The 23,285-nt window shown below is 45.1% G+C and overlaps 1 protein-coding gene across 1 annotated transcript in view; it reads right to left on the bottom strand.

Annotated features, from left to right (window-relative positions):
* LOC106563126 (protein Niban 2) overlaps window positions 1–23,285 on the bottom strand; it is an 85,069-nt gene that overhangs the window by 47,384 nt on the left and 14,400 nt on the right. The gene's annotated exons all lie outside the window — the stretch shown is intronic.

The following is a 23,285-nucleotide window of genomic DNA, read 5'->3' as shown; positions in this document are numbered from 1 at the left end:
GTAGAGCGTCACACAGCAAGAAAAATGTGTCACCAGGCATAACGAGGGACGGACCCCTTTTAAAAACAGGATTGCTATGATTTCCCTTCTTAAATATAACAATCTCATTCCATGTTCCCTTTGGGACATGTGGAGCAGTGTGAACTTTTAAACTACATGTAAACTCAGCAAAAAAGAAACGTCCCTTTTTCAGGACCCTGTCTTTCAAAGATGTGTAAAATCCAAATAACTTCACAGATCTTCATTGTAAAGGGTTTAAACACCGTTTCCCCATGCTTGTTCAATGAACATGCACCTGTGGAACGGTCGTTAAGACACTAACAGACGGTAGGCAATTAAGGTCACAGTTATGAGAACTTAGGACACTAAAGAGGCCTTTCTACTGACTCTGAAAAACACCAAAAGAAAGATGCCCAGGGTCTCTGCTCATCTGCGTGAATGTGCCTTAGGCATGCTGCAAGGAGGCATGAGGACTGCAGATGTGGCCAGGGCAATAAATTGCAATGTCCGTACTGTGAAATACCTAAGACAGCGCTACAGGGAGACAGGACGGACAGCTGATCATCCTCAAAGTGGTAGAACACGTGAAACACCACCTGCACAGGATCGGTACATCCGAACATCACACCTGCGGGACAGGTACAGGATGGCAACAACAACTGCCCGAGTTACACCAGGAACGCACAATCCATCCATCAGTGCTCAGACTGTCCGCAACAGGCTGAGAGAGAGGCTGGACTGAGGGCTTGTAGGCCTGTTGTAAGGCAGGTCCTCACCAGACATCACCTGCAACAACGTCACCTATGGGCACAAATCCACCGTCGCTGGAACAGACAGGACTGGCAAAAAGTGCTCTTCACTGACGAGTCGCGGTTTTGTCTCACCAGGGGTGATGGTCAGATTTGCGTTTATCGTCGAAGGAATGAGCATTACACCAAGGCCTGTACTCTGGAGCCGGATCGATTTGGAGGTGGAGGGTCTGTCATGGTCTGGGGTGGTGTGTCACAGCATCATCGGACTGAGCTTGTTGTCATTGCAGGCAATCTCAACGCTGTGCGTTACAGGGAAGACATCCTCCTCCCTCATGTGGTACCCTTCCTGCAGGCTCATCCTGACATGACCCTCCAGCATGACAATGCCACCAGCCATACTGCTCGTTCTGTACGTGATTTCCTGCAAGACAGGAATGTCAGTGTTCTGCCATGGCCAGCGAAGAGCCCGGATCTCAATCCCATTGAGCACGTCTGCGACCTGTTGGATCGGAGAGTGAGGGCTAGGGCCATTCCCCCCAGAAATGTCTGGGAACTTGCAGGTGCCTTGGTGGAAGCGTGGGGTAACATTTCACAGCAAGAACAGGCAAATCTGGTGCAGTCCATGAGGAGGAGATGCACTGCAGTACTTAATGCAGCTGGTGGCCACACCAGATACTGACTGTTACTTTTGATTCTGACCCCCCCTTTGTTCAGGGACACATTATTCCATTTATGTTAGTTACATGTCTGTGGAACTTGTTCAGTTTGTCTCAGTTGTTGAATCTTATGTTCATACAAATATTTACACATGTTAAGTTGGCTGAAATGAACAGTTGACAGTGAGAGGATGTTTCTTTTTTTGCTGAGTTTATATACCCCCCTTTGCCTTCAGAACAGCCCAAATTCTACAGGGCATGGAAACGTTGGACCTCCTTTTTCATGAACAGGGTGGTGTACCTATTAAACTGGCCACTAACTATAAATAAATATATCTCTCAACACAAATGAACACCCACACATGGGAAGCATATCTTCCGGGGGTATCATCGGATGGGGCCACAGTGTCTTCTGATCCCTCCTGTCTCAGCCTCCAGTATTTATGCTGCAGTAGTTTGTGTCGGGGGGCTAGGGTCAGTCTGTTACATCTGGAGTATTTCTCTTGTCTTATCCGGTGTCCTGTGTGAATTTAAATATGCTCTCTCTCTCTCTCTTTTTCTTTCTCTCGGAGGACCTGAGCCCTAGGACCATGCCTCAGGACTACCTGGCATGATGACTCCTTGCTGTCCCCAGTCCACCTGGCCGTGCTGCTGCTCCAGTTTCAACTGTTCTGCCTGCGGCTATGGAACCCTGACCTGTTCACCGGACGTGCTTGTTGCACCCTCGACAACTACTATTATGATTATTATGATTATGATGATGATGATGATTATTATTATTAGACCATGCTGGTCATTTATGAACATTTTAACATCTTGACCATGTTCTGTTATAATATCCACCCGGCACAGCCAGAAAGAACTGGCCACCCCTCATAGCCTGGTTCCTCTAGGTTTCTTCCTAGGTTTTGGCCTTTCTAGGGAGTTTTTCCTAGGGAGTTTTTCCTAGCCACCGTGCTTCTTTCACATGCATTGCTTGCTGTTTGGGGTTTTAGGCTGGGTTTCTGTACAGCACTTTGAGATATCAGCTGATATACGAAGGGCTATATAAATAAAATTTGATTTCTTAGTGCTTGGAGGCAATACCATGGAAAAGGGAATAATGTTTAATTCATAAAAAGGCTTGTTGGAAACCTTTACTTATCCCAAGATCAGGGAACAGATTGCATCCAGAGTAGCAGCAGACATGAGAAAGTGTGTGTGTGTTTTGTAAAAATAGAACATGTGGTAGCATTTACCAATGTCTCTTTATTTGAGGCATTTCCGTCTCTCTCTCTGCACTACTGTGGTTGGCGTGACTCCCGAGTCCTACCACAGCCAGATCCCAGTTCCCAGGCCTTCACATCCAGCCTCTCTCTCTGTGTATGCACAATGGTAAACAAAACCCCACCATGGCAGCAATATGGCCCACTTAGTCTGCTAAGGGTTAAAGCAGTGATGTGGTGTTATTGTGATCAGGCCACGAGGGGTATACTACAACACTGGATATTTTCAGGATTTTAATCAAGCTAGCCAGTGTCAGCTAATGTCACATTCCAGCTCAGGCTTTATCTATGATATGAAGGGGGATATTGATCATGTACCCGTCGCTCACTCAAGCCAGGCTCGTAACTGTGGGCATGTTGCTTGTCTAACACTGAACTCTTCATTGAGACAATGCTGAAACAGCAATTCATGGGGGAGTCAGTGGGGGTACTGTGTGTATGTGTTAGGGATGAAAAAAATACACATCGATGTTCAAAAGTTTGGGGTCACTTAGAAATTCTGGTTTTTGGTCCATTAAAATAAACATCAAATTGATCAGAAATACAGTGTAAACATTTGTTAATGTTGTAAATGACTATTGTTGCTGATTTATGGGAATATCTACATAAGCCCATTATCAACAAACATCACTCCTGTGTTCCAATGGCACGTTGTGTTAGCTAATCCAAGTTTATAATTTTAAAAGTCTAATTGATCATTAGAAAACCCTTTTGCAATTATGTTAGCACAACTGAAAACTGTTGTACTGATTAAATAAGCAATAAAACTAGCCTTCTTTAGACTAGTTGGAGCATCAGCATTTGTGGGTTTGATTACAGGCTCAAAATGGCCAGAAACAAATAACTTTCTTCTGTAATTCGTCAGTCTATTCTTGTTCTGAGAAATGAAGGCTATTCCTTGCGAGAAATTGCCAAGAAACTGAAGATCTCGTACAGCGTTGTGTACTACTCCCTTCACAGAATCGCTCAAACTGGCTTTAACAAGAATAGAAAGAGTGGGAGGCCCCGGTGCACAACTGAGCAAGAGGACAAGTACATTAGTGTCTAGTTTGAGAAACAGACGCATCAAGTCCTCAACTCGCAGCTTCATTAAATAGTACCCGCAAAACACCAGTCTCAACATCAACAATGAAGAGGCAACTCCGGGATTCTGGCCTTCTAGGCAGAGTTGCAAAGAAAAATCCATCTCTCAGACTGGCCAATAAAAATCTAATATTAAGATGGGCAAAAGAACACAGACTGGACAGAGTAACTGCCTAGAAGGCCAGCATCCCGGAGTCACCTCTTCACTGTTGACGTGGAGACTGGTGTTTTGTGGATACTATTTAATGAAGCTGCCAATAGGCCTCTGTACACCTATGCAGACATTTCATTTTTTTTTTAAAAAGGAAAAAAAAGAAAGCCATTTCCAGCTACAATAGTCATTTACAACATTAACAATGTCTACACTATTTCTGATCAATTTCATGTTATTTAAAATGGACAACATTTTTTGCTTTTCTTTCAAAAACAGACATTTCTAAGCGACCCCAAACTTTTGAACGGTTATATAAATGTATGTATGCATGTATATTAGTGCATTCGGAAAGTATTCAGACCCCTTCCCCTTTTTGTTACTTTACAGGCTTATTCCCCCCAAAAAAATCCCTCAAGCTACACCCAATACCCTTTAAAATGACAAAGCGAAAACAGGTTATTCATTTTTGCAAATGTATTACAAAAAAAAAGAAATACCTTAATTACATAACTATTCAGACCCTTTGCTATGAGCCTCGAAATTGATCTCAAGTGCATCCTGTTTTCATTGATCATCCCTGAGATGTTTCTACGACTTGATTGGAGTCCACCTGTGGTAAATTCAATTGATTGGACATGATTTGGAAAGGCACACACCTGTCTATATAAAGTCCCACAGTTGACAGTGCAATCAGAGCAAAAACCAAGCAGTCAGGTCAAAGGAAATGTCCGTAGAGCTCCGAGACAGGATTGTGTCGAGGCACAGAAACGGGGAAAAGTACCAAAACACTTCTGCAGATTGAAGGTCCAAGAACACAGTGGCCTCCATCATTCTTAAATGGAAGAAGTTTGGAACCACCAAGAAACTCTTCCTAGAGCTGGCCGCCCAGCCAAAATGAGCAATCGGTGGGGGGGGGGGGGGGTCTTGTCTAGGGAGGTGACCAGGAACCTGATGGTCACTGACAGAGCTCCTCTGTGGAGATGAGACAACCTTCCAGAAGGACAACCATCTCTGCAGCACTCCACCAATCAGGCCTTTATGGTAGAGAGGCCAGACAGAAGCCACTCCATAAAAAGGCACGACAGCCCGCTTGAAGTTTGCCAAAAGGCACCTGAAGGACTCTCACACCATGAGAAACAAGATTCTCTGATCTGATGAAACCAAGATTCAATTATTTGGCCTGAATGCCAAACTGCACATCTGGAGGAAACCTGGCACCATCATGCTGTTGTGAAGTTTTTTTCAGTGGGACTGGCAAACTAGTCAGGATCGAGGGAAAGATGAACGTAGCAAAAGTACAGAGAAATACTTGATTAACACCTGCTCCAGAACGCTCAGGAACCTTGGAAGGTGAACCGTCACCCCAGTCTAGCAGGACAATGACCCTAAGCACACAGCCAAGACAAGGCAGGAGTGGCTTCGGGACAAGTCTGAATGTCCTTGAGTGGCCCAGCCAGAGCCCGGACTGGAACCCCGATTGAACATCTCTGAAGAGACCTGAAAATAGCTGTGCAGCAACGCTCCCTATCCATCCTGACAGAGCTTGAGAGGATCTGCAGAGAAGAATGGGAGAAACTCCCCAAATGCAGATGTGCCGAGCTTGTAGCGTCATACCCAAGAAGACTCGAGACTGTAAATCACTGCCAAAGGTGCTTCAGAGTCCTGAGTAAAGGGTCTGAATACTTATGTAAAATGTATGTTTTTCATTTTTAATACATTTGCTTTGTTAATATGGGGTATTGTGTGTAGACGATTAATGCCCATGATCCTCTCAAGCTCATTCATGTGCATTAATATGGAGCTGGTCCTCCCTTTGCTGCTATAGCAGCCTCCACTCTTCAGGGAAGGCTTTCCAACATTGCTGCGTGGACTTGCTTCCATTCAACCAAAAGAGCATTAGCGAGGTCAGGCACTGATGTTGGGCAATTAGGCCTGGCTCTCAGTCAGCGTTCCAATTTATCCCAAAGGTGTTTGATGGGGTTCAGGTCAGGGCTGTGTGCAGGCCAGGCAAGTTCTTTCACACCGAACTCGACAAACCATCTCTGTATGGACCTCACTTTGTGCACAGGGGTATTATCATGCTTAAACAGGAAAGGGCCTTCCCCAAACTGTTGCCAAAGTTGGAAGCACAGATTTGTCTTGAATGTATACTGTAGTGTTAAGATTTCCCTTCACTGGAACTAAGGGGCCTAAACCGAAAAAAAAAAAAAAAAAAAAAAAAAAAGCCTTCCACCAAACTTTACAGTTGGTACTATGCATTTGGGCAGGTAGCGATCTCCTGGCATCCCCCAAACCCAGATTTGTCCATCAGATTGCCAGATGGTAAGTGTGATTCATCACTCTAGAGAAAGTGTTTCCACTGCTCCAGTGTCCAATGGCGGCAAGCAGCAAAGGGGCGACCAACTCCATATTAATGCTCATGATTTTGGAATGAGATGTTTGACGAGCTTTTGGTCATGTAGTGTACTTTTCTAAACCTTTAGGTGTATGGGTAATGAAGATGTCATTAACTGATAATACCATCACCTGCCACAGGTGAAGCCACAGGAACAAGTGGTTGTCATGGACACCAGGTATAACAGCCAAGAACAGCAACGAAGCCATTTTTGCCCACAGTGACAACTGCCTGTGACTACTCTATAACTCTCTACGAAAGGGAAAAATAGAGAACTCAGCCATTTTCTTCAATTCACACCATGGCACCCTATTCCCTATATAGTGCACTACTTTTGAAGGGAATAGGGTGCCATTTCAGATGAAGCCTGAGAACTCAATCTTACCCCAGCAAACAATCCATCCTCTGAATGTGATGCAAATCACTTTTATTGGACTGCACTTTATGATAACCAATTCCCCTGCGAAACCCAGAATATGCAGCAAGCCACACAATGTGTTTTTATCTGTGGTTAGAGACTTATGAGGGAAGCCTGAATGGTGTTTCTGTACTGGTTGGACTATATCGCCTTGCAGCATCTTCACTGTGTAAATGCTCTGGTTAGCACTTAACCCCTATTCAAAGCAGTTCTTTGAGCACAGTATCCTGCTCCCTATCCTTGGTGATATTCTAAGTAACAAGAGGCACTATACATACACTGAACCATACAGTCCTAGAAAGAAAATAGTGAAATACTAAAACGAGAATTCTGACCAATACAATTCCTCTAACGACTACTTCCAGTTCTGCTAACTACTACTTCTCAAATACAGTTGAGTACACCTGCAGGAAATGACATGCATGACAACATGCACATGGTAGTCATGTTATGTTGCCCTTCTAGTTATGTACATGAGGAGTACTGTCCTAAATGTGTTATATTCACTCACATGCAAGGATGCATAGAAACAGGCACGCCCCATCTAAACACGGAGGGCCTATAAGAGGAGTGAAACCTAACCTAGTACACTACAGACCCAAGAGCAACGGGCTGAGGACACAAACCAAATAGGCCCCCAAAAAAACAAAAAACATCCCCCCTTCGTACCTTCAATTACTATAAGTTGTAACTATTGCCAGCTCAGCGTTCTTAACAGCCATGAGCAGAAGAGAAGACAGTTAAACTGCTAATGAGCACTGTCACTTCACTGCAGTGGAAGGAAGTGCACAGCAGGAATGTTGTGTCTTTAGAGGAGTGACTGGAGGGCTAGCAGGCCTGGACAGGTAGGGGATGTACCATGGCTCTGCTTGGCTCCAGAGAGGGGCCAACGAGGGGTGAACATTCTGGAGCATCTTCATGTTTGTAAAAGAAAGGCCGAAGACAGTCAACGTGCAGCTGGGTGTGTTAAGCCCACCCAATGTGGTGTGTAGGTGTTACTCAGACTATAAATAGGCAGATTACGGGTCTGAGAAAACTGATGTGCTTGTAGATCTGGTAACTATACACTGCATGGCTCTAATACAACCAACTTACAAAAATGATAGAGAAAGCTTTACGTCAAATCACCGGAATAAGTATGAGAAGACCTCTTCAAAGGAGGAAGTCTAAAATGGACACAAACATTGTCAGCACCATTGTGTGTGTGTGTGCTTTGATCCCAAGTAAACACGGGTCAGATCCTCCCAGGGCGTGGGTTGTTAATGGTCCAGACTCAAGAGTGTGTTTATTTAAAAAGGGCATTATGGGAAAGTGTTGAGGTAAAATCTGAGGACCATCAGTGGATGATAACAGTGCAGTGATCACTGTGTTATCGTTTAGCTGCGTCGGCCACCTGTGGGACCCAACAGGTCTGTTCATGTGATTTCGTCGGCGTGCTCTACTTCACTCAATTAATAAATCACTGTTATTGTTTCACCTTTCTGTGAAAGTGACCAAACCGTCTCCGTGCGGGCGTCCACCATCGTGCGCATGTTGAGTTTGTCTATCCTCACCAGACGCAAATCAGGACACACAAGTTGAAATATCAAAACGAACTCTGAACCAACTATATTCATTTGGGGAAAGGTCGAAACAAGAAAGCATTCACAAACAGTTTGCTAGCTAATTTGTCCTGGGATATAAACATTGTTATTTAATCTTGAAATGCACAAGGTCCTCTACACTGACAATTAACCCACAGACAAAAAAAGGGGAAACCTAGTTAGTTTCTAGTAATCTCTCCTAGTTCAGTCTTCTTCAGACTTCATACGGCAGTTGGCAACCAACTTTAAAGGTGCATTACTGCCACCAACTGGACTGGAGTGTGGACCTCAGTTCATCTTTCAAATCTCCCACACCCCGAAGCTAGCCTTGAGCCAGGCCGATCTCCCGGCCTGCTCAGTGGACCCTATGATCACTTGGCTACACAGCTGATGCCTCCCGGACTATTCACTAACATGACTAGAAGCCACTACGTCACCGGAGTCCTGCCGTAAGCTCTGGACCTTTGCATAGGATACACCAAAGTGGCTAACGCCCTTGTCCCGAAGCTAGCACCAGTTAGCCTCGAGCCAGGCGCATCTCCCGGCTAGCAAACAAAATTACTCCAGACACAATACCTCTTTTGCCAATTTGGCTTGGACCCTTTGTTGACACGGAGCCCCGCCGATCCATCACGACTGGTCTGCTGATGTAAATCAGTCTGATGTCCAGCAAATGCTGGTTGAGGGCACGTCGCTGACTCCCTTGTCCCAAAGCTAGCACCAGTTAACCTCAAGCCAGGCGCATCTCCCGGCTAGCGTATTAACGACTACCTAACGGCTTCCCTGTTCCATCTATTGCTGTTCACTGGACCCTATGATCACTTGGCTACCTAGTTGATGCCTGCTGGACTGTTCATTAATCACAGTACTCAATTTTGTTTATCGGCTCCAGCCTCGAACTCAGGCCCTGTGTGTAGTTAACTGACCCTCTATGCACATTCATCGCCATTTTACCTGTTGTCTTAGCTGATTAGCTGTTGTCTTACCTGTTGTGGTCTTAGCTAGCTCTCCCAATCAACACCTGTGATTGCTTTATGCCTCGCTTTATGTCTCGCTCTAATGTCAATATGCCTTGTATACTGTTTAGGGTAGTTATCATTGTTTTATTTTACTGCGGAGCCCCTAGTCCCACTCAATATGCCTCAAATAGCTCTTTTGTCCCACCTCCCACACATCCGGTGACCTCACCTAGCATAACTAGTGCCTCTAGATGCAACCTCTTATCGTCACACAATGCCTAGGTTTACCTCCACTGTACCCGCACCCTACCCGTCTGTACATTATGGACTGAATCTATCCTACCACGCCCAGAAATCTGCTCCTTTTATTCTCTGTTCCGAACGCACTAGACAACCAGTTCCGACAGCCTTTAGCCATACCCGCAACCTACTCCTCTGTTCCTCGGGTGATGTGGAGGTTAACCCAGGCCCTGCGTGTCCCCAGGCACTCTCATTTGTTGACTTCTGTAACCATAAAAGCCTTGGTTTCATGCATGTTAACATCAGAAGCCTTCTCCCTAAGTTTGTTTTACTCACTGCTTTAGCACACTCCACCAACCCTGATGTCTTTGACGTGTCTGAATCCTGGCTTAGGAAGGCCATCAAATTCTGAAATGTTCATCCCCAACTACAACGTTTTCCGTCAAGATAGAACTGCCAAAGGGGGAGGAGCTGCAATCTACTGCAGAGATAGAACTTTGCAGGCTGTCATACTTTCCAGGTCTATGCCCAAACAGTTCGAGCTTCTAATATAAAAAAATGAAACTCTCCAGAAATAAGTCTCACTGTTACTGCCTGTTATAGACCACCCTCGTCTCCCAGCTGTGCCCTGGACACCATATGTGAATTGATTGCCCCCCCATCTATCGTCAGAGTTCTGTCTGTTAGGTGACCTAAACTGGGATATGCTTAACACACAGGCCGTCCTACAATTTAAGGTAGATGCCCTCAATCTAACCAGGTGGGTTCCTAATCCCTAAATCCGTAAACATGGGCGCCCTCAGATATTATCCTGACCAACTTGCCCTCCAAATACACCTCTGCTGTTTTCAATCAGGATCTCTGCGATCACTGCCTGCACCCGTTATGTGTCCGCGGTCAAACAACCACCCCTCACTGTCAAACGCTACCTTATAAAAAAATAAAAATAATAAACACTTGCGCAAGCAGGCCTTTCTAATCGACCTAGCCGGGTATCCTTGAAGGATATTGACCTCATCCCGTCAGTAGAGGATGCCTGGTTGTTCTTTAATTAAAAGTAATTTCCTCACCATCTTAAATAAGCATGCCCCTTTCAAAAAATGTAACACTAAGAACAGATATCGCCCTTGGTTCACTCCAGACCTGACTGCCCTCGCTCGACCAGCACAAAAACATCCTGTGGCGTACTGCACTAGCATCGAATAGTCCCCGCAATATGCAACTTTTCAGGGAAGTCAGGAACCAATAGACACAGTCAGTCAAGAAAGCAAAGGCTAGCTTTTTCAAACAGAAACTTGCATCCTGTAGCTCCAACTCCAAAAAGTTCTGGGACACTAAAGTCCATGGAGAATAAGAGCACCTCCTCCCAGGAGGCTAAGAAACACTTACCACTGATAAATCCTCGATAATTTCAATGAGCATCTCTACGGCTGGCTATGCTTTCCTCCTGGCTACCCCAACCCCGGCCAACAGCTCTGCACCCCCCCGCAGCTACTTGCCCAAGCCTCCAGCTTCTCCTTCACCCAAATAGCTGATGTTCTGAAAGAGCTGCAAATCCTGGACCCGTACAAGTCAGCTGGGCTAGACAATCTGGACCCTCTTTCTAAAATGATCCGCCGCCATTGTTCCAACCCCTATTACTAGTCATTTCAACCTCTTTCATATCGTCTGAGATTCCCAAAGAATGGAAAGCCCTCTCTTCAATGGTGGTGACACTCTAGACCCAAACTGTTACAGACCAATATCCATCCTGCCCTGCCTTTCTAAAAAGTCATGTTAAACAGATCACTGACCATTTCGAATCACACCGTACCTTCTCAGGTGTACAATCCGGTATCCTAGCTGGTCACGGGTGCACCTCATCCACGCTCAAGGTCCTAAACGAGATCATAACCGCCATTGATAAGACAGTACTGTGCAGCCGTCTTCTTCGACCCGGCCAAGGCTTTCGACTCTCAATCACCGCATTCTTATCGGCAGACTCAATAGCCTTGGTTTCTCAAATGATTGCCTCGCCTGGTTCACCAACTACTTTTCAGATAGAGTTCAGTGTGTCAAATCGGAGGGCCTGTTGTCAGGACCTCTGGCAGTCTATGAGGGTACCACAGGGTTCAATTCTCGGGCCGTCTCTTCTCATTAATTATCTCTCAATGATGTCGCTCTTGCTGCAGGTGATTCCTTGATCCACCTCTACGCAGATGACACCATTCTGTATACATCTGGCCCTTCTTTGGATGCTGTGTTACCTAACCTCCAAACAAGCTTCAATGCCATACAACACTCCTTCCGTGGCCTCCACATGCTCCTTAATGCTAGTAAAACTAAATGCATACTCTTCAACCGATCGCTGTCCTCACCTGCCCGCCTAGCATCACTACTCTGGACGGTTCTGACTTAGAATATGTGGACAACTACAAATACCTAGGTATCTGGTTAGACTGTAAACTCTCCTTCCAGACTCATTAAGCATCTCCAATCAAATCTAGAATCGACTTCCTATTAAGCAACAAAGCCTCCTTCACTCACGCTGCCAAACATACCCTCATTAAACTGACCATCCTACCGATCCTTGACTTCGGCAATGTCATTTACAAAATAGCCTCCACTCTGCTCAGCAAACTGGATGTAGTCTATCACAGTGCCATCCGTTTTGTCACCAAAGCCCAATATATCCCCACCACTGAGACATGTATGCTCTCGGCTGGCCCTCGCTACATATTCGTCGCCAAACCCACTGGCTCCAGGTCATTTATAAGTCTTTGCAAGGTAAAGCCCCGCCTTATCTCAGCTCACTGGTCACCATAGCAATACCCTCTCATAGCACGTGCTCCAGCAGGTATATCTCACTGGTCATCCCCAAAGCCAACACCTACTTTGGCCGGCTTTCCTTCCAGTTCTCTGCTGCCAATGACTGGAACAATTCGCTGAAGTTGGAGACATATCTCCCTCACTAACTTTAAGCATCAGCTATCTGAGCAGCTTATCGATCGCTGCAGCTGTACACAGCCCATCTGTAAATAGCCCATCCAACTACCTACCTCATCCACAGTTTTTATTTATTTACCTTTTTTTGCACACCAGTATTTCTACTTGCACATCTATCACTCGTTAATTTGCTAAATTGTAATTACTTCGCTACTATGGCCTATTTATTGCCTTACCTCCTTACTCCATTTGCACACACTGTATATAGATGTTTATTTTGTGTTGACTGTACGTTTGTTTATCCCATGTGTAACTTGTTTTTGTCGCACTGCTTTGCTTTATCTTGGCCAGGTCGCAGTTGCAAATGAGAACTTGTTTTCAACTGGCCTACCTGGTTAAATAAAGGTGAAATATATATACAAATTCACCGTGGGTATATGCTCATAAAAACCAATGAGATGGGAGACACAGGACTTGTAGCGTGTCAAGTGTTTAAAATAGATCAAGTTCTATTTTAACACCTGACTACGCAGACACTCGTTGAAGCTCGCACGTAGTTCGGATGAAATGATTGAATAAAGTGTAAATTTACTTTTTTGCAACGCTCACGCAATGCGGCTGGTGTGGTCAGCATCTAATTCAATTTCTCACTTCTCCATGGTTGTGTCCCAAATGGACCCCTATTGCCTATAGAGAGCACTATGCGCCATTTGGTAGGCATCCCATATTGACTACATTCCTGGTCAGGCTCTACGTCTTCATCACGGAAAACTCACTCAGTAATTCTGATGTCACATAGGACAGTCAACCGATTAGAGTTCTTTTGACATGGAATGCCAGAGTTTAAAACTGAACAACTGTAAGAAAATAAAGTCAAAGCAAGACCGATGCACATCTTTTTGTAGCTTATTTTAGCACTTCATGGAACACACTGCCCTAATGGACTTTTTTATTTTAAGCTAGTGCTGCTAGCTGTGGCTTTTACCATTATTGCTACCGATGGCGATCCAATGGCCATTGACTGTCCAATGCTGCTGTGACATGTTAACTAACCAAAAAAGGGACAGAGTGGAAGTGCCATTGGTGTGACATCGGGCCGCTACAGAAGGACGTTCGCCGGCTATCCGATGAGCTGAATCAGAGCCTTATTGAGGAGTTCACCAACGTAGCTATAGCCCAGGCTAAAAATATCTCTGCACTGAACATCTCTCGCCCAGGGTGGTGGAGAGTTGGGCGAAGTTTATCTGTCCCACTTCTCAGAGAAGGTGGCTTGTTCAACTGCACTTCACCACAGAGACTGGGCCGAGATGGTTACACTAAAGGGCACGAGCGAGCCGTGACTTGGAGGATCCATTCCACCTGGCAAACAGATTTGCACCGCTGGAAGTGGATTATCTGACCCCAGGAGCCCACTCTGGTCCTGGATACCCCGATGCCAGGCAAGTGCTCGCCAACATCAGTCCCTCTACCCATGTCCACTTTCAGCCAGAATGTGTCCTCTGTCCCAAACAGGGGAACACCTCACCGCTGGGTTTCCACGACATTGGAGCGCCGAACCAACGGAGGCTCTCGTCACCCCCGTAACACCCCCCTCTCTCCCACGGCGCTCCTCGCTGCACCGTGCAGCCCCTCAATGATTGTTGGGGAAAACCACACTGTGGAACAGGATAAAATTATATAAAAACTGATTGTAAAAAGCGCTGGAGTACCTTAAATGAAATTCTAGGCTATAAAGCTAACTCGGCTCCATCCTTCATTAGAACAGATCAATGAAAACCCTTTGATATTGCCAACCACCTGAATTGCTTTTTTGTTGACAAGATTAGCAAACTTAGTCTTCATATTCATGCATATCGGACAAAATAATGAAAGGCAAGCACTGTAGTTGAGTGCGGCAATGTGGGTGTGGAAGAGGAAAATCTGGATAGTCAATTCATGAGGTCAGTACTGGAATACATTGCAACTCCTGTTCGCCAAATCTTGAATTTAAGCCTCGAAGACGGTATGTGCCCTCAGGCCTGGAGAAAGGCAAAGGTCATTCCACTGCCCAAGAATAACAAAGCACCCTTTAAATAGTTCAAACAGCCGACTATAAAATCGGCATGTTACCGATGCATAGAAAACTTTGGAATTTTTTTATATAAAAAAATGCTATTTTACATTAAACAAATTGGAAAAAGACTTTCAGCAAAGTTATAGGGAAGGACACTCAACATTCTCAGAACTTACACAAATGACTGATTGGCTGAAATAAATTGATAAGATTTATACTTCCGTCCAGCTTTGATATCATTGATCATAAACTATTGCTGAAAGAAAAACCAAGACGTTACGGATTCACATCCTCTGCCTTATCATGGATTGAGAGTTACATACATTACCTTGGGAAAGTATTCAGACCCCTTGACTTTAACCACATTGTTACGTTACAAAGCAAAAACCGGTTTAGACATTTTTGCCATTTAAAAAATAAATAAACACATACACAAGTATTCAGACCCTTTACTCAGTACTTTGTTAAATCACATTCAGCAGCAATTAGAGCCTTGAGTCTTCTTGGGTATGACACTACAAGCTTGGCACACCTGTATTTGGGGCGTTTCTCCCATTCTTCTCTGCAGATCTTCTCAAGCTCTGTCAGGTTGGATGGGGAGCGTTGCTGCACAGCTATTTTCAGGTCTCTCCAGAGATGCTCGATCAGGTTTCGTCAGACCAGAGAATCTTGTTTCTCATGGTCTGAGAGTCTTTAGGTGCTTTTTGTTAAATTCCAAGTGGGCAGTCATGTGGCTTCCGACTGGCCACTCTACCATAAAGGCCTGATTGGTGTAGTGCTGCAGAGATAGGAGAACCTTCCAGAAGGACAACTACCTCCACAGAGGAATTCTAGAGCTCTGTCAGAGTGACCATCAGGTTCCTGGTCACCTCCCTGAGGCCCTTCTCCTCCGATTGCCCAGTTTGGCCAGCTCTAGGAAAGAGTCTTGGTGGTTCCAAACTTTTTCCATTTAAGAATGATGGAGGCCACTGTGCTCTTGGTACCCTTCACCAGATCTGTGCCTTGACACAATCCTGTCTCGGCGCTCTACAGACAATTCCTTCAACCTCATGGCTTGGTTTTTGCTCTGACAGGAACTGTCAACTGTGGGACCTTCTATAGACAGGTGTGTGCCTTTCCAAATCATGTCCAATCAATTGAATTTACCACAGGTGAACTCCAATCAAGTTGTAGAAACATCTCATGGATGATCAATGGAAACCGGATGCAGCTGAGCTCAATTTCGAGTCTCATAGCAAAGGGTCTGATTACTTATTTTAAAAAGTATTTTTTATTTGAAATACATTTGCACTGCCCTTGAATAAAGCCTGTGTGTACGCTGACGATGCAACAGTATACACGTCGGGTACGAAAGTAAAAGAAATAATTGACACCTCTAACAGAGCTCCAGTCAGTTTCAGAATGGGTAACTAGCAATAGGCTGGTGCTAAATATCAAAACAAATAAACGCATAGTTTTTGGGACAAATCAATTGCTCAACACTAAACCTCATCTAGATCTATTATTGAATAATGTGTTGATTGAGCAAGTTGAGGAGACTAAACTGCTGGGTGTAACACTAGATAGCAAGCCATCATGGTCAAAACATATTCAGTGGTTAAAATGGGAAGAGGTTGTCTGTCCATGATAAGGTGCTGCTTTGTTTTGACATCTCAATCAACCAGACAGGTCCTACTGGCCCTTGTTGTCGCACCTGGACTTGTGTGGTCATGTGCGGCAAAGAAGGACATAGGCAAATTGCAGTTGCTCCAGAACAGAGCAGCACATAGTGCACTTAGATGTACACGGAGCACGAATCTCATTGGCATGCATGTTAATCTCTCCTAGCTCAAAGTAGAGGAGAGATTAACTGCGTCACTATTGGTCTTTGTGTGAGGTGTTGAAGGTACTGAACTGTCTGTTCAAACAGTTGGCACACAGTTCGGACACTCATGAGTACCACACAAGACATGCAACCAGAGGTCTCTTCAGTCTCCAGGTCCAGAACAGAGGCTGGGAAACACAGTATTAAATAGAGCCTTGACTACATGGAACTCTGCCACTCAAGCTAGCAATACATTTTTTTTTTTTTTTAAACACACCTTACGGCAGGACAGGGAGGAGACAGACATTTTTATTAGGGCTGTCAGTTTTTTTTTGACGCCATTAACACGTTGTTAGTTTGACCCCCTGAACCATCCATAGTTCAAATTCAAGCCCATCCACCCGATGTGCTAGTTTGACAACCACTTTACTGGCTAGCTACTTGTATGACTGAATGATGGGGAATGGTAGTAAGGGGCTTTCAATATGCCAAATTCAATTTTAATCCCTCCCAGGTGGCTCTCTGGATAAAACTCTGTAATTTGCATCTACCGCAATGCTGAATTTGTTTATCACCGAAGTGCATCGAGTCCTCGTTATCATTTACAAGCAAAACACACCGTTGATGCTAGCAATACAAGTAACGTTACCAGTAACAATGGAGGACATCGTCGGCAGGCTAAGCTAGAAGAGTGAGTGCGCGGGAGACCGATGGACAAGTCGACGAGCAGCAAGCTAACACAAGCAATAGCACTGGACTTCGGTGAGTAACCACAACTACCCTGGGGTTACTGCGCACCATAACATTTTATTTTTTTTAATAAATAAAAAAAAATATTTAAAATAAATAAATAAATAAATAAATAAATAAATAAGAGCACAGAAGAGATGCATTATGCTGAAACGTGCGCCGAGCATGTCATGGATGTTGCAAAGCAGTTGAACATTGAAAACAAAGTTACCACACTTTGCACAGAACATGACCGCATCTGAGTGACATCTGCCTTTTGAAAACCTGCCCTGCACAGTCTCCAAAAAGGCCCATCAGTGTCCCTACAGAACAGCAGGTTCGACAATGCCCTTGCTAGCCAAACGCTGAAAAATTGTTGGTCATTTCAAACCACAGCCCTCCAAAAAAGGTGCAGAGCTAGGACAATATCAAGTTGCAAAAGAAGGAGTCACTTGCACAAGATGTCAAAACAAGATGGATTTCCACTCTGGAAATGGTAAAGCTTGTCCACAGAAATCAACCACAGAGATGCTCTGGCCCAACAGAAAAACATCACCATGCCAACCACAGCTGAACTGGAGAAACTGCGGGCACTGCTGGGCCCTGCAGGTAATCTATCACACCATTAGTGTTATAATATGCGAGTGAGTGAATTGTCTGCGTACAACAAGTCTCTCATAATTGACTGAAGTGATTGAAAGATCTTCCACTGCAGGTACTTGACTGAACTTGCTCAGTGGTGCCTGCTTTGTGCCATCGCCTTCAGATGATGGAAAGCTGATGATTTTTTGCCTATCTGGTAAGATTCAAGCTGAAGTTGGACACATACACATAGTTAGCAGATGTTAATGTGAATGTAGCGAAATGCTTGTGCTTCAGGTTCCGACAGTGCAGTAATGTCTAACAATTCCAACTACCCAACACACAGATCTAAAAAGGGGTGAATGAGAATATGTACATAAACTCAGCAAAAAAAGAAACGTCCTCTCACTGTCAACTGTGTTTATTTTCAGCAAACTTAACATGTGTAAATATTTGTATGAACATAACAGGATTCAACAACTGAGACAAACTGAACAGACAGTTCCACAGACATGTGACTAACAGAAATGGAATAATGTGTCCCTGAACAAAGGGGGGGTGTCAAAATCAAAAGTCAGTCAATGCAGCTGGTGGCCACACCAGATACTAAGTACTGTAGTGCATCTCCTCATGGACTGCACCAGATTTGCCCGTTCTTGCTGTGAGATGTTACCCCACTCCTCCACAAAGGGGGGGGTATGGGCCTAGCCCTCATCTGGGATGGGCCTAGCCCACATCTGGGACCCAACAGGTCCCAGATGTGTTCAATGGGATTGAGATCCGGGCTCGTCGCTGGCCATGGCAGAACACTGACATTCCTGCCTTGCAGGAAATCACGCGCAGAATGAGCACAACGGCTGGTGGCATTGTCATGCTGGAGGGTCATGTCAGGATGACCTCGCCTTCTCGATGGTAGCGTTGTGAACAGGCAGTGGTTCGGAGGGAGGTGTTGTCCTTGATCTTTTGGGCCTTCCTGTGACATCGGGTGCTGTAGGTGTCATGGAGGGCAGGTAGTTTGCCCCCGGTGGTGTGTTGGGCAGACCGCACCACCCTCTGAGAGCCTTGCAGTTGAGGGCGGTGCAGTTGCCGTACCAGGCTGTGATACAGCCTGACAGGATGCTCTCAATTGAGCATCTGTAAAAAGTTAGTCAGGGTTTTGGGTGACAAGACATTGTCAGCCTCCTGAGGTTGAAGAGGTGCTGTTGCGCCTTCTTCACCACACTGCCTGTGCGGGTGGACCATTTCAGTTTGTCTGTGATGTGTACGCCGAGGAACATAAAACTTTCCACCTTCTCCACTGATGTCCCTCCGATGTGGATAGGGGGGTGCTCGCTCTGCTGTTTCCTGAAGTCCACGATCATCTCCTTTGTTTTGTTGACGTTGAGTGAGAGGTTGTTTTCCTGACACCACACTCCGAGTGCCCTCACCTCCTCCCTGCAGACTGTCGTGTCATTGTTGGTAATCAAGCCCACTACTGTTGTGTCATCTGCAAACCTGATTGAGTTAGAGACGTGTATAGCCACGCAGTCGTGGGTGAACAGGGAGTACAGGAGGGGGCTGAGCACACACACCCTTGTGGGGCCCCAGTGTTGAGGGTCAGCGAAGTAGAGATGTTTCCTACCTTCACCACCTTGGGGCAGCCCATCAGAAACTCCAGGACCCAATTGCACAGGGCGGGGTTGAGACCCAGGGCCTCCAGCTTGATGAGCACTATGGTGTTGAATGCTGAGCTGTAGTCAATGAATAGCATTCTTACATAGGTATTCCTCTTGTCCAGATGGGATAGGGCAGTGTGCAATGTGATGGTAAATGCGTCATCGGTGGACCTGTTGGGGCGGTATGCAAACTGAAGTGGGTCTAGGGTGGCCGATAAGGTGGAGGTGATATGATCCTTGACTAGCCTCTGAAAGCACTTCATGATGACAGAAGTGAGTGCTACGGGGCGGTAGTCATTTAGTTCAGTTATCTTTGCCTTCTTGGGTACAGGAGCAATGGTAGCCATCTTGAAGCATCTGGGGACAACAGACTGGCATAGGTAGCGAGTGAATATATCCGTAAACACACCAGCCAGCTGGTCTGTGCATGCTCTGAGGAAGTGGATAGGGATGCTATCTGGGCCAGCAGCCCTGCGAGGTTTGACACATTTAAATGTTTTACTCACGTCAGCCATTGATGAGAGGTGGTGGTGGTGGGGGGGGGGGGGGGGGGGGCACAGTTCTTGTTAGCGAGCCGCGACGGTGGCACTGTATTATCCTCAAAGCGGGCAAAGAAGGTGTTTAGTTTGTCTGGAAGCGTGATGTCAGTGTCTGTGATGTGGCTGGTTCTTTTTGTTGTCCGTTATTTCCTGTAGATCCTGCCACATACATCTCATGTCCGAGCTGTTGAAATGCAACTCCACCTTGTCCCTGTACCGGCATTTCGCTTGTTTGATTGCCTTGGAGGGAATAACTACACTGTTTATATTCAGTCATATTTCCAGACCTCGTTCCATGATTAAATGCGGTGGTTCGCGCTTTCAGTTTTGCACGAATGCCGCCATCCATCCACGGTTTCTGGTTAGGGTAGGTTTTAGTCACAGTGGGTACAACATCTCTAAAGCACTTCTTAATAAACTCACTCACCGAGTCAGCGTATAGGTCGATGTTGTTCTGAGGCTGGCCGGAACATATTCCAGTCCTCGTGATCAAAACAATCTTTAAGCGTGGCTTCCGATTGGTCAGACCAGCTGCCTATAAGACGGTAGGAGCAAGATGGCATCGTGGTCAGATTTGCCGAAGGGAAGGCGGGGAGGGCTTTGTATGCATCGCGGACGTTAGAGTAGCAGTGGTCGAGAGTATTACCCCTGCGCGTGGTGCAATCAATATGCTGATAGAATTTAGGTAGCCTTGTTCTCAAATTTGCTTTGGTAAAATCCCCAGCTACAATAAATGCAGCCTCGGGATATATGGTTTACAGTTTACATAGAGTTCCGTGAAGTTCCATGAGGGCCGTCCTGGTGTGTGCTTGAGGGGGAATGTACACAGCTGTGACTATAACTGACAAGAATTATCTTGGTAGGTAAAATGTCCGACATTTATTGTAAGGAATTCTAGGTCGGGTGAGCAGGACTTGAGTTCCTGTACGTTATGATTACACCATGAGTCGTTAGTCAAAGCATACACCCCCACCCTTCCCCTTCCCAAAGAGGTGTTTATCTCTGTCGGCGCGATGCATGGAGAAGCCCGGTGGCTGAACCAATTCCGACAACATATCCCGAGAGAGCCATGTTTCCATGAAACTGAGAATGTTACAATTGCTGATGTCTCTCTGGAAGGCAACCCTTGCTCGAATTTCGTCTACCTTGTTGTCAAGAGACTAGACATTGGCTAGTAGCCTACTTGGGAGCGGTGGGTGATGTGCACGTCTACGGAGACTGACCAGGTGGCCGCTCCGTCTGCGGTGCCGTTGTTTTGGGTCGGCTACTGGGATTAGATCCATTGTCCTGGGTGGTGGTCTGAACAGAGGCTCCGCTTTGGGAAAGTTGTATTCCTGGTCGCAATGTTGGTAAGTTGACGTTGCTCTTATATCCAATAGTTCTTCCCGGCTGTATGTAATAAGACTTAAGATTTCCCAGGGTAGCAATGTAAGAAATAATATAAAAATAAAAACTGCATAGTTTCCTAAGAACTCAAAGCGAGGCGACCATCTCTCCTCTTATAGACCTGGAGAAACCAAAGGAAAACACCAACCTCACATGGCTGAAGATCGCCACAGCATTCGACCCAAGGTTTAAAACTTCTTCAGGATAAGTGGGTCCCCTGCGGGACGGTTGAGCTAATGTAGGCTAATGCGATCAGCATGAGGTTGTAAGTAACAAGACAATTTCCCAGGACATAGATATATCTTATATTGGCAGAAAGATTAACAAGAATTGAAGCTAACTGCACTGTCCAATTTACAGTAGCAATTATAGTGAATACCATGCTATTGTTTGAGGGGAGTGCACAGTTTTGAACATGAAAAGTTAAACAAATTAAGCACATTTGGGCAGTCTTGATATAACATCCTAAACAGAAATGCAATGGTTCATTGGATCAGTCTAAAACTTGCACATACACTGCTGCTGTCTAGTGGCCAACATCTAAATTGTATCTGGGCTGGAATAATACATTATGGCCTCTCTTGCATTTCAAACAAGGTACAAAAAAAAAGAAAGTGTTTCTTTGTATTATCTTTGACCAGATCTAATGTGTTATATTCTCCTACATTCCTTTCACATTTCCACAAAAGCCAAAGTGTTTCCTTTCAAATGGTACCAATAATATGCATATCCGTGCTTCAGGGCCTGAGCTACGGGCAGTTAGATTTGGGTATGTCATTTTAAGCAAAAATTGAAAAAAAGGGGCCAATCCTTAAGGACCTGAAGTGCCTTCCCAGACCTGAGAGGGGTGAGGTGTGGGCTTTGGTCAGCAACTTGCTGAAGGAAGAGAGGCCTGCACAGCAACCTGATAAAGCAACCCGTCAGAGCCACCAAAGAAGAAAGCTGCCCTCTTGTTGAGTTCTTTTGAGTCTGATGAAGAGGAGTCCATTGAGAAAATGTGTGGAGCGTTACAAAGCAGAGCCCAGCATCAACATGGACATTAGTCCCGTGTGGCTCAGTTGGTAGAGCATGGTGTTTGCAATGCCAGGGTTGTGGGTTCGATTCCCACGGGGGACCAGTACGGAGAAAAAAAATGAAATGTATGCATTCACTACTGTAAGTCGCTCTGGATAAGAACGTCTGCTAAATGACTAAAATGTAATGGAGGACTGTCCACTACATTGGTGGTCACAGCATGCAGGGGCAAACACCAGGCTGGCCTACACTGCACAAATGTACCTGGCAACGCCTGACTGAGAGGTTGTTTTCACTCTGTGCATATCGTACAGAAAAAGAGCAGCTTCATTATCTGAAAATGACAACATGCTTATTTATCTTAGCAACTGGCTCAGTGAAAAGAAAAAGGAGGATGACTGAAGTCTATGGTCATAGGCTTATGTGTGGAATTCATGACATTGTTGGACAGGTTTATGCCCTTTGTATCCATAGAGACAGTTATTTTCTTTCTTATAGCCAACCCTCCAATTAGTATTTGGTAGAACAATCATTTGGAATGGCTGAAGCTTTAACTGTGTGTGTGTGTGTGTGTGTCTGTGAACTTCAAGAAAATGTATGAGGTAGTAGCCCTACTGGGTGCATTAGTAACTTAGAGGACTTTTGTATTGCTTAACTTGTTTATGGTGAATATGCCATTAAAAGCATGCTTATAACTCAATAAAACTTTTATTTTTATGGACAAATCTTTATTTAGCACCATATTTGTGCAAAAAAAAAAAAAGCGATTCATCGCGATTCTTTTAATCGTTTGACAGCCCTCATTTTTATATATTCTGTATAGTATTATGCATTGCATTGTATTCTGTGATGTGTATTATGTATTACATTTGTTGTATTTTGTTTCCCTGCAGCAGCAGCTAATTGGGGATCCTAATGAAATACTAAACAAATAAGTCTCTTTATATGCTCCGCGAGGTAGGAGAATACACAAACACTCCACATTTACTACTGTGATTGTGGGGAGGTGAGGGGAGTTTCACCTCATCCAACACCAATGTTTACTGTGTAGCACCCTGCACTCACCACACCAGGCTGTATTCATCTGGTGTGT

Source organism: Salmo salar, chromosome 11 (genome assembly GCF_965601325.2).
Source record: "Salmo salar chromosome 11, fSalSal1, whole genome shotgun sequence".
Classification (NCBI taxonomy): Eukaryota; Metazoa; Chordata; class Actinopteri; order Salmoniformes; family Salmonidae; genus Salmo; species Salmo salar.
The sequence above is the reverse complement of the archived record's forward strand: the minus strand, read 5'-3'. Positions and strand labels throughout refer to the sequence as shown.